Source organism: Lissotriton helveticus, chromosome 11 (genome assembly GCF_964261635.1).
Source record: "Lissotriton helveticus chromosome 11, aLisHel1.1, whole genome shotgun sequence".
Lineage (NCBI taxonomy): Eukaryota > Metazoa > Chordata > Amphibia > Caudata > Salamandridae > Lissotriton > Lissotriton helveticus.
In genome coordinates this window covers 193,551,165-193,565,020 of record NC_136072.1, presented here as the reverse complement: position 1 = coordinate 193,565,020, position 13,856 = coordinate 193,551,165, and positions in this window count along the sequence as shown.

The window sequence follows — 13,856 nt, the reverse complement described above, 5'->3', positions numbered from 1 at the left end:
AAAACGTCTGTGCCTATGAATGTTTTTTTATTACCTTAAATGTATAATGTTCATATAAGTTTTACTTTGTGGACTATTTTGCAGTTATGTTAGTCTCTAGAGTAGTCTCATTTCTCATTCTTATGCAGTCTGTGTTTTGACAATTTAATCAAATATGCAACATACTAAAAGACAAAACTAATACCAAAAACAAATGTAATATTAAAATAGCATAGAATTATTTCATGCAAAAAAAAAAAATCACATAACCGGCTAGGCTGTGCAATACTGCTCATTCATACAACATTGAGGGCTCCCTCACTTTAATGGAATAATATTATAATTTGGTTCATGTCACTGTTGAACTGAAGAAAAGCACTAACTGCCTCTGAACATTATTATGTGACACCAGCAGATCCTACAATTAATAGGAAGCAGCAATCATGATGTAGGGTTACATTCCCGTTATTTAGTATGAAGTCACCCACTATCTGTATTATAAATGAATTGCCTAGAAGCAGACTATTTAACTGCTGCTCTGCAAATTAAAACCTACTTTTTAAGCTTTATGGCTGTAAATCTCATTCTTGAGTGAAGCATTGTAATTAAAATAAAACAGAGGCATGAGGATGATAGATGTGGCCCACAGTGTTAGAATACTGAAAAGCCAGAGCAATTTTTCTTGTGCACTGAATAGACTACAGATTTATCATCAGGACAGAGAACATAGTCAAGAAAAAAGCAATTACACACAACGTTGGTGACAGCTTCTGTCACAAAGAGACGCTTGCCTTTTTAACCATGGGCTCGTATTTACTATCCGGATTTTATTCGATTCATGTTTCTGCGAGCCGTAGAGGGACAATAATTAACTCAAAAACATGTATGGGCCTTGAAGCATACATAGTAATGCAGGAAATGACTACTGGAAGACATATTAAAGTACTTAAGGCCTGCCACAGTTTGTGGGTCCTCTCTAAAATTAAAACCTATCTGACGTATGTTTGTTTCTGTGAATTTATTCTTGAATCTGTGAATCTCTAGAAGCATGACACTAGCATATTGGCCGTGGGCAATAGGATTTAGCTGAGTTATTGGGGCAATTACTAATCTCTCGTGAGTCAAATGAGAAAATGAAGCTACCCGGTCTATTAAATTGTGGAAACAGAAGAAACATAAATTGTGTGAGTGGACTGCCACTGACTTTGATCACCAGTTTGCTTTGTTACATTTGGTGTGGTGGCGAGAGGAACCATTTCACTAATATTACAAGAAGAATCTGCCACAGGCTCAGAAATGACACACCACATCTCATATGTCTGCTCTCCCAATTAAATATTCTGGTTTTTAGATATCAAGTTTGTAACCCGTCCACGTTTTTGTGTGCTTGTTTTAAACTAATTCCCTTAAGCTATATATGTGTATCATACATGCTGGGCGCAAGATAGGCAGCATTGCTTGCCTGCTAACAGAATGAACACCCATAAAAGAAAGAGATAAGTAAACTCGCCAGAATGGTGTGTTCTAACCCTAACATCTCATTGGTTTTAAAGAACTTATCAGGACATTCAGGCCAATGGTAGAAGTTAATTTTACAGTGATATGATAACTATGTAGTGAGTGTATTTATGTGTGTGTGTGTGCAAGAGTGTGCATGTGTATGTATGTGTGTGTTTGTGTAAGATAGCAATTCTGCTGCTCATGCTCATGCTACACCACATTTATTCTTCAAAAATTGAGTTGGCACAGATGCAGCACTATGGGGTCCTTGCCCTCAGAAACACACACGATTTATCTCTGTAAATAGGCACACCTACAGACACAGACATGGTCAAGTGAATGTTTCAACATTTACAAATCAGTGATCATGAATATTACTTCACCAAAATGCTAGTAGTAGTTGGAATGATAGCTTATGATCCTTTACCTTAGTGACATCCGAGGAAGTGATGTCATGTGATCTTTGAACCTTGGTAGTATTACAGAAAATGACATCACTGAGGTTAAAAAAAGCCATATTATGTGGTAAAGTAAAAGAATACTAAAGTCTCTAAATATGTATTATACACATCACCTGTACATTGACTTGGCCGCTGTCATGATATGCCAATGACAACCACAAAAGGCAGGTGCCCAGCCATCATATACCAGGGCAAAATATATCCTAAGACAGCTACAGTCATAATATTTCTAGAGATAGCTTCAAATGCCTAGTCACTACCTCAAAAGCTAACACACACCCATCATTTAGTAAATACATCCATCCTTTGATTAAATACAACTATAATATGTTCCGACATAGCCTTACTTGCCTAAGTACAGCTGAAAAAGCTTAGGTATAATGCCCAGATGCCAAGACAAATCTAATATATTCCTGTTAGACTTGGCATCTTTGCCATGGTTTCCACTGACCTTTTGCCTCTGTCTCCTGTATTTTTGATTTTGTGCTGGATTTCGTTTTTGCTGGCTTAGATGCTTTGGTCACTTTGCCACTGCTGATCAGTGTCAAAGTGCAAGTGCTTCCTGGGTAAATTGTTGCTACAATTGGTTCTCCCTGATTGGCATATTTGATTTACTGGTAAATCCCTAGTAAAGTGCACTCAAGTGTGCCAATGCCATAAATCAAATGCTACTAGTAGGCCTGCAGCACTAATTGGGCCACCCACACGAGTAGCCCTGAAAAGGTATCTCAGAACTGCCACTGCAGTGTCTGAGTGCAGTTGCGAACTGCCATGTCGACTTGGCAAGTGCACCCACTTGCCAGGTCCTAACCTTCCTTTTTCTTACATATAAGGCACCCCTATGATAGACCCAAGGTACCCCCTGGGCAGGGTGCAGTGTATGTGAAAGGTAGAAGATGTACTGAGGTGTGTGACATGTCCTGATAGTGAAATACTGTCAATTCTGTTCTTCACTATTGAAAGGTTATCTTGGCCAATAGGAAATAATGGGGAATGCTTTGTAACATCTTTCAAGTATAACTTCCCATTGGGACAAGCTAGAGAAATAAGGTGCGTGTAACTGTGTTGGGCCTCTGGAGTTTGTACCTGCAGTTTAGACCTGGAAAAAAACACCACAAAAAAATGGATGCACCGCTCTTGTTCCGATGCAGCACCGCTTTGCGAGAAGAATCTCCACACATCGCCGTGCCACTGCTGAAACCGACGCAGTACCGTCGCCACGGCAAGAACCGATGCATCGAAGGATCGAGGTTGAAGAAACCAATGCAGCACTGCTCTATGCCGCTGCACCGATCACTGACGCATCCTGGATTTCCACACATTGTATCTGTGCTGCAAGTTTTCCGGACCCATCACCTGCAGTCCAGAACCATCTCGGAATAGATGCATCACTATCCCCTACAGACCGGATTCGACACATCACTTATCCTGTGTGCAGCAGAATGGTTGCATTGCCTCCCCATGGTCTCAGGAACTGATGCCTCCCTTTGTTTTTCAATGCTTCCCATCTCTGCAGCTCCTCAGCCTTGTGAATTTTGTCACACCTACAGGCACTTTGAGAGAAATCATGCTTTCATAGTTTTTTATGGGCCAAGTTTCTAAAGTCATATACTTTTTACATGTATGTCAGATTTTTGTTATTTTGGTCTCGTTGAGTTTAGATAAAGATACTTTATTTTTCTAAACTGGTGTGGTGTTCAGTTTGTGGTGTTATCACTATATTACTGTGTGTTTTGAGTACACATGTTTTACACATTGCCTTTGGAATAAGTCTGTCTGCTCGTGCCAAGCTACCCTGCCAGGGGGTGAGCAGGGGTTATCTAAAGGTTGTATTCCCCTTACCCTTACTAGAAGCAAGGGTACCTATTTGGACAAAGGTACCTACCTTTGCCAACTAGAGACCCCCATTTTTAACTATTCCCTTGCCTTACCCCATACTTCAAATGATGTCTCACAAAAGCATAATCATTGAACAGAGGGAGGCACGTAGTGAAACCGGTGTATATGCTCTCCTTATCACAGCGAGTCTGCATACGGACTCCAGAGACCAAGCCTCAACTAGAAATGGCTCACCAAAACATTTGCATTATCATTTCAGACAGAATTCAAAATATTTTGCCCTTCTTTTGTCACAACTGCCTATGTGCACAGGAAACCTGGGCGTGTATTCTCTAAAGAACGTTTTTTTTTCCTGATTTGTGTGGCATATATTTAGCATATGAATGCTAACAATTCAAAATGCTCTCTTTTACATGTACAAGGAGAATCCAGCATCACTCCAAGAGCATTTGATCTGTGTCAATTGTTTACAATAACCAAACCAATGAACTATAAATTCTTTGCATTTTGCTTAAGTCCACGCAAAGTTATTTTATGCAGCTGAAATTAAATCGGGTGTCGATCTGATATGGATCTGTATGGATTCAATGTGCCCAGACCTTTGGTGAACATTGAACACAGATGAAACTGAAATTAAGATTGCTTTTAAGGAATGTCTTCATTAGGTTGTTAGGCAGACTATTATTGGCAGGAAGTTCTATGATTTGAGGATTTTACCTGAGCTCTTTAAAACATGAAATAGCAACACTTTAGGTGATAGCATGTCAGATGGGATGTTTCGTGCAATCATTAGATTGTGTTATTTACAGAAGCAAAGAAAGCCTACTCTAGTGGCTGCAAAATATATACAGGAATAACAAGATTTAGTTGTCAGTTCTATATTTTGATAGAAAGAACATTTCCTTCAGAATCACATACCAGTTTACTAGGCTGGATGCTTGCAAATATTTTACAACATATGCATTAAATCGGTGCAGCAAGGAAAAATATGTATAATGGTGCTTTAGAGATTTTGACATAAATTGTAACAGAGCTGTAGCACAACATTTTTAGTTTTGTTGAAGACGGGCAATATATCAGTAGTTTAATATATCAATCAACCTTACAAGTCTGTCAAATGTTTTGAAAGAGAAGAGATGCCAGACCTGTTCAGTTGGCACATTCAATTATGTTATTATTGGGGTTTATGTAGAGAAGTTCCTAACTTCTTTTACAAATCTGTTGATGGACACATATTCACACAATTGTTTATTTAGGTTAGTTAAAACTGGTGTTTTCAATGATTTAATGGGACTGTGCCAGGGTCATGTGCAGAAAGGACCTCAAGATCTGGCTCTTCTAATGATCCCAACTGAGCTGCCCCCCCCCCCAGCACCTTGAGACCCTCACGGGTCAGTAGTGGCCTCTAAAAAACCCTGATTGATTGATTGATTGAGAGCTTGTCAGGGACTCTTGAAAGCTGAAACCATCATAGGCACAAATTTGCATGTAAGCCTTGTGTAGCCTGGTGCATGTGGTGGAATCTGGATCCCATTGAGACACTTGTGGTTAAGATAGCCAGTTCTTTTAAAGACTAGATGCAGATGAGTTTGAGAGGTCAAGCACAGTCAAATAATGAATCAGTTAGACAGCATCTATTGGTGTGCATTGTGAGAATTACATTTAAGGGAAGTCCTAGTTCTAGGTTTTCGGCATTGTGTGTGTGAATATTATGCAGCTTTGTATCTTCCTGTAAGCTTCAAAGTTGACATGATGAACTGGAGCAAATTTTTATTCCGATGAATTTTATAACCCTTTTTGATTAGAAAACACTTGGCATTTTGTGAATCATTTGAAATTCAGACACAGTTATAACAAAATGATATACCAACAATGGAGATGGACACAAAAGTGAACGAAAATCACACATATACCTTCATTCATCACAACTCAACCATTTCACAATCATACCTCACACATTCATCCTACACAGTACTCAGTCAAACGGGGATTAAATGCACCAATTGAGGAGTACTAAGTCTGCCAACAAAAAATATTTGCACCATTAATTGTTTTAAAATACACCGTATCCAATTCCATCAAACAGTTGAATTATTCAAAAATACAAAAAGGTTAGGTGTATTGTTGCCACAAAAATTGCAAAGAAATTAATTAGCAAAAAAGCAACTTGGCAGACCCGATGTGTAGGATGAATGTGTGAGGTATGATTGTGAAATGGTTGAGTTGTGATGAATGAAGGTATATGTGTGATTTTTGTTCACTTTTGTGTCCATCTCCATTGTTGGTATATAATTTTGTTTCTTCCCTCATGGGAAGAGTCCATCCCAAACCGCTAAACTGGGTCCTTCTCTAGATCAGAAACAAGCATCTTGGGACTCATTTCGGTGTATTGCTTCTTCTTAGCCAGGATAGCTTTAATCCAGTGGCATAGCAAGCAAGGGACCCAAGTCTGGACATACCCATGCCACTTACAGTAAAAAATGCTTCAGCAACAAATGATGGAAGAAATGCTGAATAAATCAAACCTTCACCCGCAGTCAAAAGATCTGGTTGAATCCATAGTTCTTTTGCTCACTACGCCACCCCAGCTTGGACCCAGCCATATGAAAATCAGTCTTGACACTGCTCTTCATGCGAACAGTCCAGCATGAACTGCCAGGCCAGGTCTTCCCTGAACCGGAAACAATCATCTTGGAACCGGTGTAGTGGAGAAGTGTCTCCAGCTTAATCTTGTACTTCTCCTGCTGCATTTTCTGTGGGATAGATGTGACAAACTTGAGCTGTCCAACGAGGCTAAAAGCCTCATGGTCATGTGAGTGAAACCTGTTTTGCATTGCAGAACTACCCTTTTATTGCTGGTGGATGTAGATGAACCTGAGTTAGAAGAATCCTACTTGTGTGGAAAAATGGCAGTGGCCAAGTATACGCTTGACATTTCTACAGATAGCCAGTGCAGAATTTCTGTTTAGTGGCTAGAGAGTATAGAAGATCCTGAGATTAGAGCAAACTGTTGCCTGTTTGTGATAATTCTTGTACGGAAAAGTCAACCTTAATTCTGTTTATTGGAAAAGCCAGTTTTGAAGAGTTGAGGACCTTCTTCATAGCAACAGTGCTACCAGAATATTTTCTGAAAACTTTAATCTCTGGAAAACCTCCGTAATTTTATCTTGGAGATTTTCTTAACCGCATGCGCGCTAGCGGTTTTCCCGCTGCGCTTTTGAAAATCGCGCGTTACGTGACAAAGCCAGCTCGTCATGCGCGTAGCGTAGGTAACGCCCATGACGAGCTGGCTTTGTCATGTGTGTCGAAGGGGTTAATCATATCTTTTTGGCTAATAGTGAAAGGATACTGTTGTGCTAATCAGTGACAGAATGCAGCCTCGAGGAACTCTGTCTATCTATAGTTACTAGGCTTACCATACTGAAGATTTTACAACTCCCAAAAAGTTTCTAAGTTTCAAAAATGTTTCTTTTCAGTGATTTCCCACTAGATATTAGCAAGAGGTGGTCACGAGAGACTATCTATGTCTGAGTCAGTCTCATTAAAGATACTTTCACAATTTTACATTTCCTCTATGGCCATTTTGAATGCCTTTTCCCAGTGTTTATGTATGGATATGTTTTTGGTATTTTTTCTTTTGGAAATCATGTATTTCTAACTAATTTGGTTTAGACCTTTTCTGTTCAAAATTGCTTAAGGTTGGTGTTGTTTTGGATACTGGTTGTGCAAATACCTCACGCAACATCTTTGAGGAAGGTCAATCAAGGGTTAGCCAGGGATTTCTCATTTAAACCAACTTACTGGGAGTTCTGCCACAGCTCAAATCAACACTGTGGCCATTATCACCCAGTGCCTAACTTTCTCATTCCACATGCTAAATATGATCACAAGGATCTATAAAGATTCTTAGATGTATGTTAGGATTGGCACAGATATTGTTTGAGATGCATATTCAAACTAAGTGTTCGTCAATGTGCCTCATCTTGAGGAAAAGTGTTTTTGGACAGTTTCATTTTTTGTGTGCTTTTGGTTGAATGTTGTTTTGCACAAGGTCATAAAAGAAACAGCATGCTGGGATTTCAGGGAATTTGAATCGGAACAGGGGTTCCAATGGCAACGTAATTAGTCATCGATAGTAATGCTGAAAGAACAAACACAAAAGAACTAACAGTTGTTATTATCCCTACCGAAAACAAAGCTCTAATGTTTTAATTCAGGTTTATCACAGTGTGAAGTTTGCAATCACGCATGCATTTTACTTTTTGTAATACATTTTTATTTAAAAATCACATTTGCAGAAAGAAATGTCAGTCGAGGAAAATAATGTTATTGACTAAAGAATCTTCATCAGCGATGCCCATTGCACCCATTAATGACAGGTTAGAAACAATTCAGCCATCCAATTTTGAAATCAAATGAGTTGCTTATTGATACCTCCTGTCATCAGTTCCTAGAGAGTCCTCTGTATAGTTGTTTAATAACATGAAGGGATGCTGTTTTATAAGATCCACATATTAATATAGAGCAGTGAAAGGAATCTATACCAATGGGAGAGCTGTTAGATTCAGTTGGTCATTTGCTGACTTTGGACTCCACAGAATAATATGTATTTGACCAGGCTCTTTATCTCCTTCGTCCTTGCTAGATAAACCTGTACAATTATATGTTTAAGAATGTAAAAAAATAATATTAGCTATTCAATGTGATGGTCGTGTTGCATGTTCACACCTCCACATTAAAATTCCCTCTCTATCTCAACCTGTTTTCGATAGTGTCATCTGATAGTCAGTCTGGTCTAAGCCATCCAGCATATCCATACTGTTTAATGGACAGGATTCCATTTTGAGCTACAAAAGCTACCTGTAAAAGGGTTTGTGCTACACTGAAAATGCCCAAAATTAAATAAAATATGAAAGCGAGCAATTTATTTTAAAACTGTTAATAATGCAAACAATAATACATTGAATATGAATGTAAAGAAAATAATTAGACACCGACACCGTTTCTGTGTGCGAACCGACTGACCATAGGTCGGTGGTTCCGCACACTCTATTATGATGCGAGCGCATATGGTGAGATCGCAAATTCCCATTTCTCAATAGAAGTTTGTGCACCGGGTGGTAAATGCCCGCAGCACAAGCTCCCATTAAGAAATAGGAGAAATCTCTGTACCGTGTGGCAGGCACCTCACAGTGCCTGCCACACGATGCAGGAATTTTCAGTGGGGCACAATAAGTGACTCCCACTGCCATAACCATAGGTTGCGAGGGATGGGGCCCTGGTAGGGGTCCCCAAAATCACTTCCCAACAGCCTTTCCTTATCTGAAAGCCTGACATGGAAAGGCTGTCAGAAACCAACATCATAATCCCGACGGCGGAAATACCATCCTGAGGGATTGTAGACGGTTTCCGACTGTCCGAAAGGCTCCTTGAGTTTACACTCTAACCGATGACATTGAAATTTGGTGGTCGGACTGTAAACCTACAATGTTGATCAGTAAGCCTCCGATGAGCAGTTGAGGGTTTACCGAAGGACATCACAATGAGGCCCATAATATTTGTTCCTTTAGAAATGGCTGCAATTAATCTTTAGCTCTAGTGGGGTATAATACCTTTCCTCCAGAAAGAAGCCAATTTTTAGGTCATGTGATCTCTTGTGGCTATTTTACTGGTACCAAAAGAAAGCCACCTACAAGAGCTCATCCTGGTGAACTTAGAAATAACCAAAGTTTGTCACAGCATTTAGAAGCTCCAATACTATCAACAATGCATTTAGATGGAAGTGGGCGTGGCAATGAGATAATTTCAATGTTTGCAATTGACATTAACTAACTGTATGATTATTGCTATACATAAATAGCTCAAAACACATTGATTTTGACAATGTAGCGGCTATCACAGTTTATTCTCTGAGAAGAGCTCACTCTTTTAACCGCATGCGTGCGGTGCCGATTTCCGCGCTGCGCTGCATTTTTAAAAACCCCGCGGTGCATGACGAGCTCAGCTCGTCATGAGCGTACGAGAGGCGTAACTCATGACGAGCTGAGCTCGTCATCCGCCTCGAAGGGGTTAATGCTCTCAAATACCCAAAAGTTACCTTAGGTTAGACATTAATTTCAAAATTTCCAGAGGTACCGTTTTTTCCCAGTGAAAAACTGAATGCATTTTTAGTCTACCAAAAAATGCATTTTTAGTCTGCCAACAACTTTGTTCTAACTTGTGGAGCATATTTACGGGAATGGTGGCGTAGGCCAGCACAGTAGTTAGCCTTGCCGTACTGCTTTGTGCCACAGTTTCTGCAACCAGGCACCAATGCAGGCACCCTTACACTGTGCAAGGGAGCCTTTGTTGTTGTCAAGATTGCCTATATGCAGGAAGGGGCACCTCTGGCACAGAAACAATCCATAGAGGCGTTTAATGCAGCACACATAAAAAGAGGAACAAATGAGGTGAAATTAACATATTTCTCCTTGTTACGCCTCAGATCAGAAGGCATAAGATTTTGATGCATTCACAGCATTCACAGGTTTAGATGTCCTTGTATCTCTGCGAAGACGACAAAACCCATGGGAGTTGCGTGGGGACACCCACTGCAACCCCCATTGAACTCCTCCCTTCAGCACAGTAATGCAACGCAGCGATTTGCGCTGCGTTTCGTTACTCCATATTTGTGAAGCCATTCAAAGCCTCGTAAGGTGGCTTCATAAATATGACATGGGACTTTGCTTTGTGCATATACCACTGCAAGCTGAAAGCATGATGCAAGACCCTCGTAAATTTGCCCCTTTTGGTTCTTTGGAAGACGCAAAAGCACAAAAGCAGCCTTTGCTAAGTAAGATTTATGAAATTTGATGCTTTTTGGTGGGTTTGTCCTACATGCTCTACATTTATTTTAGCTTGCAAATTTTCACTGCTTCGCTGCACTAAAACGCGTTTGTAAACAGTTATGTTTTACTTCTGTAGATCTGGCCGAAAAGTTGTTTATCGCTGTAAATCGTTTCTAGCCAGGATTTATGTAGCCTCCATGCTGCGCCACCACGAATGGTGTCAGATGGAGATTTGTTGCTTTAAATAGATACCATCCTGTTTGCCGACGCCTAGAGGGATATTATGCATCACTGTGATTCTTGCTAAAAAGGTTAAATGCTCAGTATTGAGATGGTACAGCAATATACTTCCATGAAGAACGACAAACTATTTAATTTGAATAATGTATATGCTGGAAATGCTACGTTTCTTTTTTTTTCTGTGTCAGTCAGCCGTGGTCCATGCAGGTAAGGGTGGTGAGGCCTGGTGGGAGGGATTTCGACGTACGACCACGAGGAAAAAATATTTATTTATTTATTTTTCCCTCGTGGGCGTATGTTGAAATAAGCCCCCATCCGGCACCATCGCCCCACCACTCTTACCTGCACAGGCAGCGGCTGGTTCCAGTCCAAAAGAGGCATCATTGCTCTCTGTAATTTTTTTTTATGTTGCAGTTTTATATAGCGCAAACTCGACCCGAAGTAGTTGGGGCACATTACATGAGGAACAGTTACATTACACAAGGACACATTCATGTTTGGTAGGCACAGGGCGTAGGTATGTACTAAATCGTTTAGCATTTCCAAATGGACCAGGTTTTTCAAATGAATAAAAGGAACAATACTGTTGCAAAATGCAATTACTACCAAGTGAAATCTCTTTTTGCGATTCCCAAAATAGGAAATCGCAAATAGGGATTTCCTATTTGTGATTTCCTGTGTACATGTACAAAGCATTTCGTAAATGCGTAATGGGCTTTTAGGAAATGTTATTACCAGCAGATCCAATCTGCGCATGCGCCATTCAAAAAACTGCTTTTTTTGCAGTGTCATGTAGCGCACATGCCCGAGGGCATTGGAGAGCTTTACACGAACACCACTTACTTTTTAATGCTATTTAAGGGGGAGGCTAAGGGCTATAGCTGCCAATGGTTTTGCATTAGGAAAAGTGGATCCCTTCATAACTTTAGCTCTTAGGCACATAGGAAGGAATGGGTTTGCCTTTCCTAAATAGGGATTTTCTAATAGCGATTAATCCAGAGTAGGAATCGCTGTTGCAAAATCTCCATTTAGTACATTCCATTTAGCATTTCCTAAATATTGATTTCTTAGGATTCTCCCAATCAATCAATCAGCATTTGTATAGCGCAACACTGTCACCCCTAGGGGCATCTTAGCACTGAGGGTGCTATATTTCAGTCAAATAGCAAATTCTTGGATTTCTTTCTTCGGTGCTGTATGGAGGTGGAGGGGCAGGATGTTCCAGGACTTGGCAGCAATGTCGAAGAAGGAGCAGCCCCCGCTGTAGCTGCAAAGGATGCAAGGGTGTGTGTGTGAGGGTGGAGTGGCAGATAGCAGGCGTCTTGAGGGAAGCTTGATATTTAGTCGATGGTTAATGTAAGATGGTCCATGGTTGTGAAGGGCCTTATATTCATGCGTGAGGATCCTGAACTGGCATCTCTTATGGATAGGTAGCCAGTAGAGGTTTCTGAGGTGGGGGGTGATGTGGGTCCATCTGGGTAGGTCCAGGATGAGTCTGGCTGTGGTGTTCGGTATAGTCTGGAGACTTTTGAAGAGCTGGTTGGAGATTCCGGCATAGAGAGCATTGCCATCATTGAGGCGGCTGGTGACGAGGGCCTGCTTGACTCTATTTCTGAAGTAGATTGGGATCCATCTTAAGACTCTGTGGAGCATGCAACGGGTGTGGAAGCAAGGGGAGGTGACTTGTTGTTTCATGGTAAGTTGGCTGTCGAGGTGGATGCTGAGGTTGCGTGCATGGTCTGTTGTAGTGGGTGCTGGTCCGAGTTCCACTGGCCACCAACTGCTGTCCTATGCGGAGGTGTTGTTTCTGAAGATCAGTGCTTCTATTTTGTCAGGGTTGAGTTTGTGGCAGAGGTCCCTCAACCATATGGTTATGTCGGTCTTGGCATTGCAGAAGTTGGTTTTGGCATTGGAGCGGTCCTTGGTGAGCGAAAGGATGAGCTGAGGGTCGTCCGCGTATGAGATTTTGTTGAGTCCATGGGATCTGATGACGTCTGTGAAGGGGTCATGTAGATGTTGAGCAGGGTGGGGTAGGCTGCACATGATGTCCTTGGGTGTGGAGGTGAAGGGAGGCAGTAAGATGCTCTGTATGCATCCTGAGAGGAAGGAGGCAATCCACTTGAGGGTGTTTTGCTGTATTCCGATGTTATGGAGTCTGTCAATGAGGGTGTGGTGGTATATGGTGTCAAATACAGCAGAGAGGCTGAGGAGGATCAGGGCCACAGTTTCTCCACTGGCCAGGAGGGTTTGGATGTTGTCTGTGGAGGCAATCAGTGCAGTAAGAGTGCTTTGGTTAGTATAGAATCCTGATTGTGAGGCATTGAGTAGGTGGTTAAGTTCCAATTATGCAGTGAGCTGTTGATTGATGGCTTTCTCAAGTACTTTGGCTGAATAGTGGAGAAGGGAGATGGGTCGGTAATTTTTTAGGTCCCTGGGGTCAGAGGAGGGCTTCTTCAGGAGTGGTCTGACCTCTGCGTGTTTACATCCATCTGGGAAGGTTGCTGTGGAGATGGAGGTGTTGAGGATGCTGATGATTTCTATTCTAAGTGGGTTGGCAACATGGTTGAAGAGCTGGTGGGGGCAGGGGTCATTGGATATCCCAGAGTAAATGGACGACATGATGGTTGTGGTGGTCTGAGTGGTCAGCTGAGACCAGGTAGCTATCATTTGACTAGTGTCCGCTGGTTGATTGCGGGTGTGGAGGTTGAGGGGAATCAGAGTTGTTGTAGATGATGGCAATCTTGCTGTGAAAGTAGTCGGAGAGGGCGTCACAAAGTTCTTGGGAGGGGTGGATGGTGTTCTCTGTGGCTGTCAGGTTGGAGAATTCCGTGACAATTTTGAAAAGTTCCTTCGTATGGTTAGCTGCAGTGTCGATGCAGTAAGTGATGGATGCTCTCTGGGCTTCCTTGATGCATCTGTGGTAGTCACCAAGGGCTGCTATGTGGGCAGCTCTATCGGAGGAGTCCTTGGTGGTGCACCATCTCTTCTCTAGCGGGTAACAGTTGTGCTT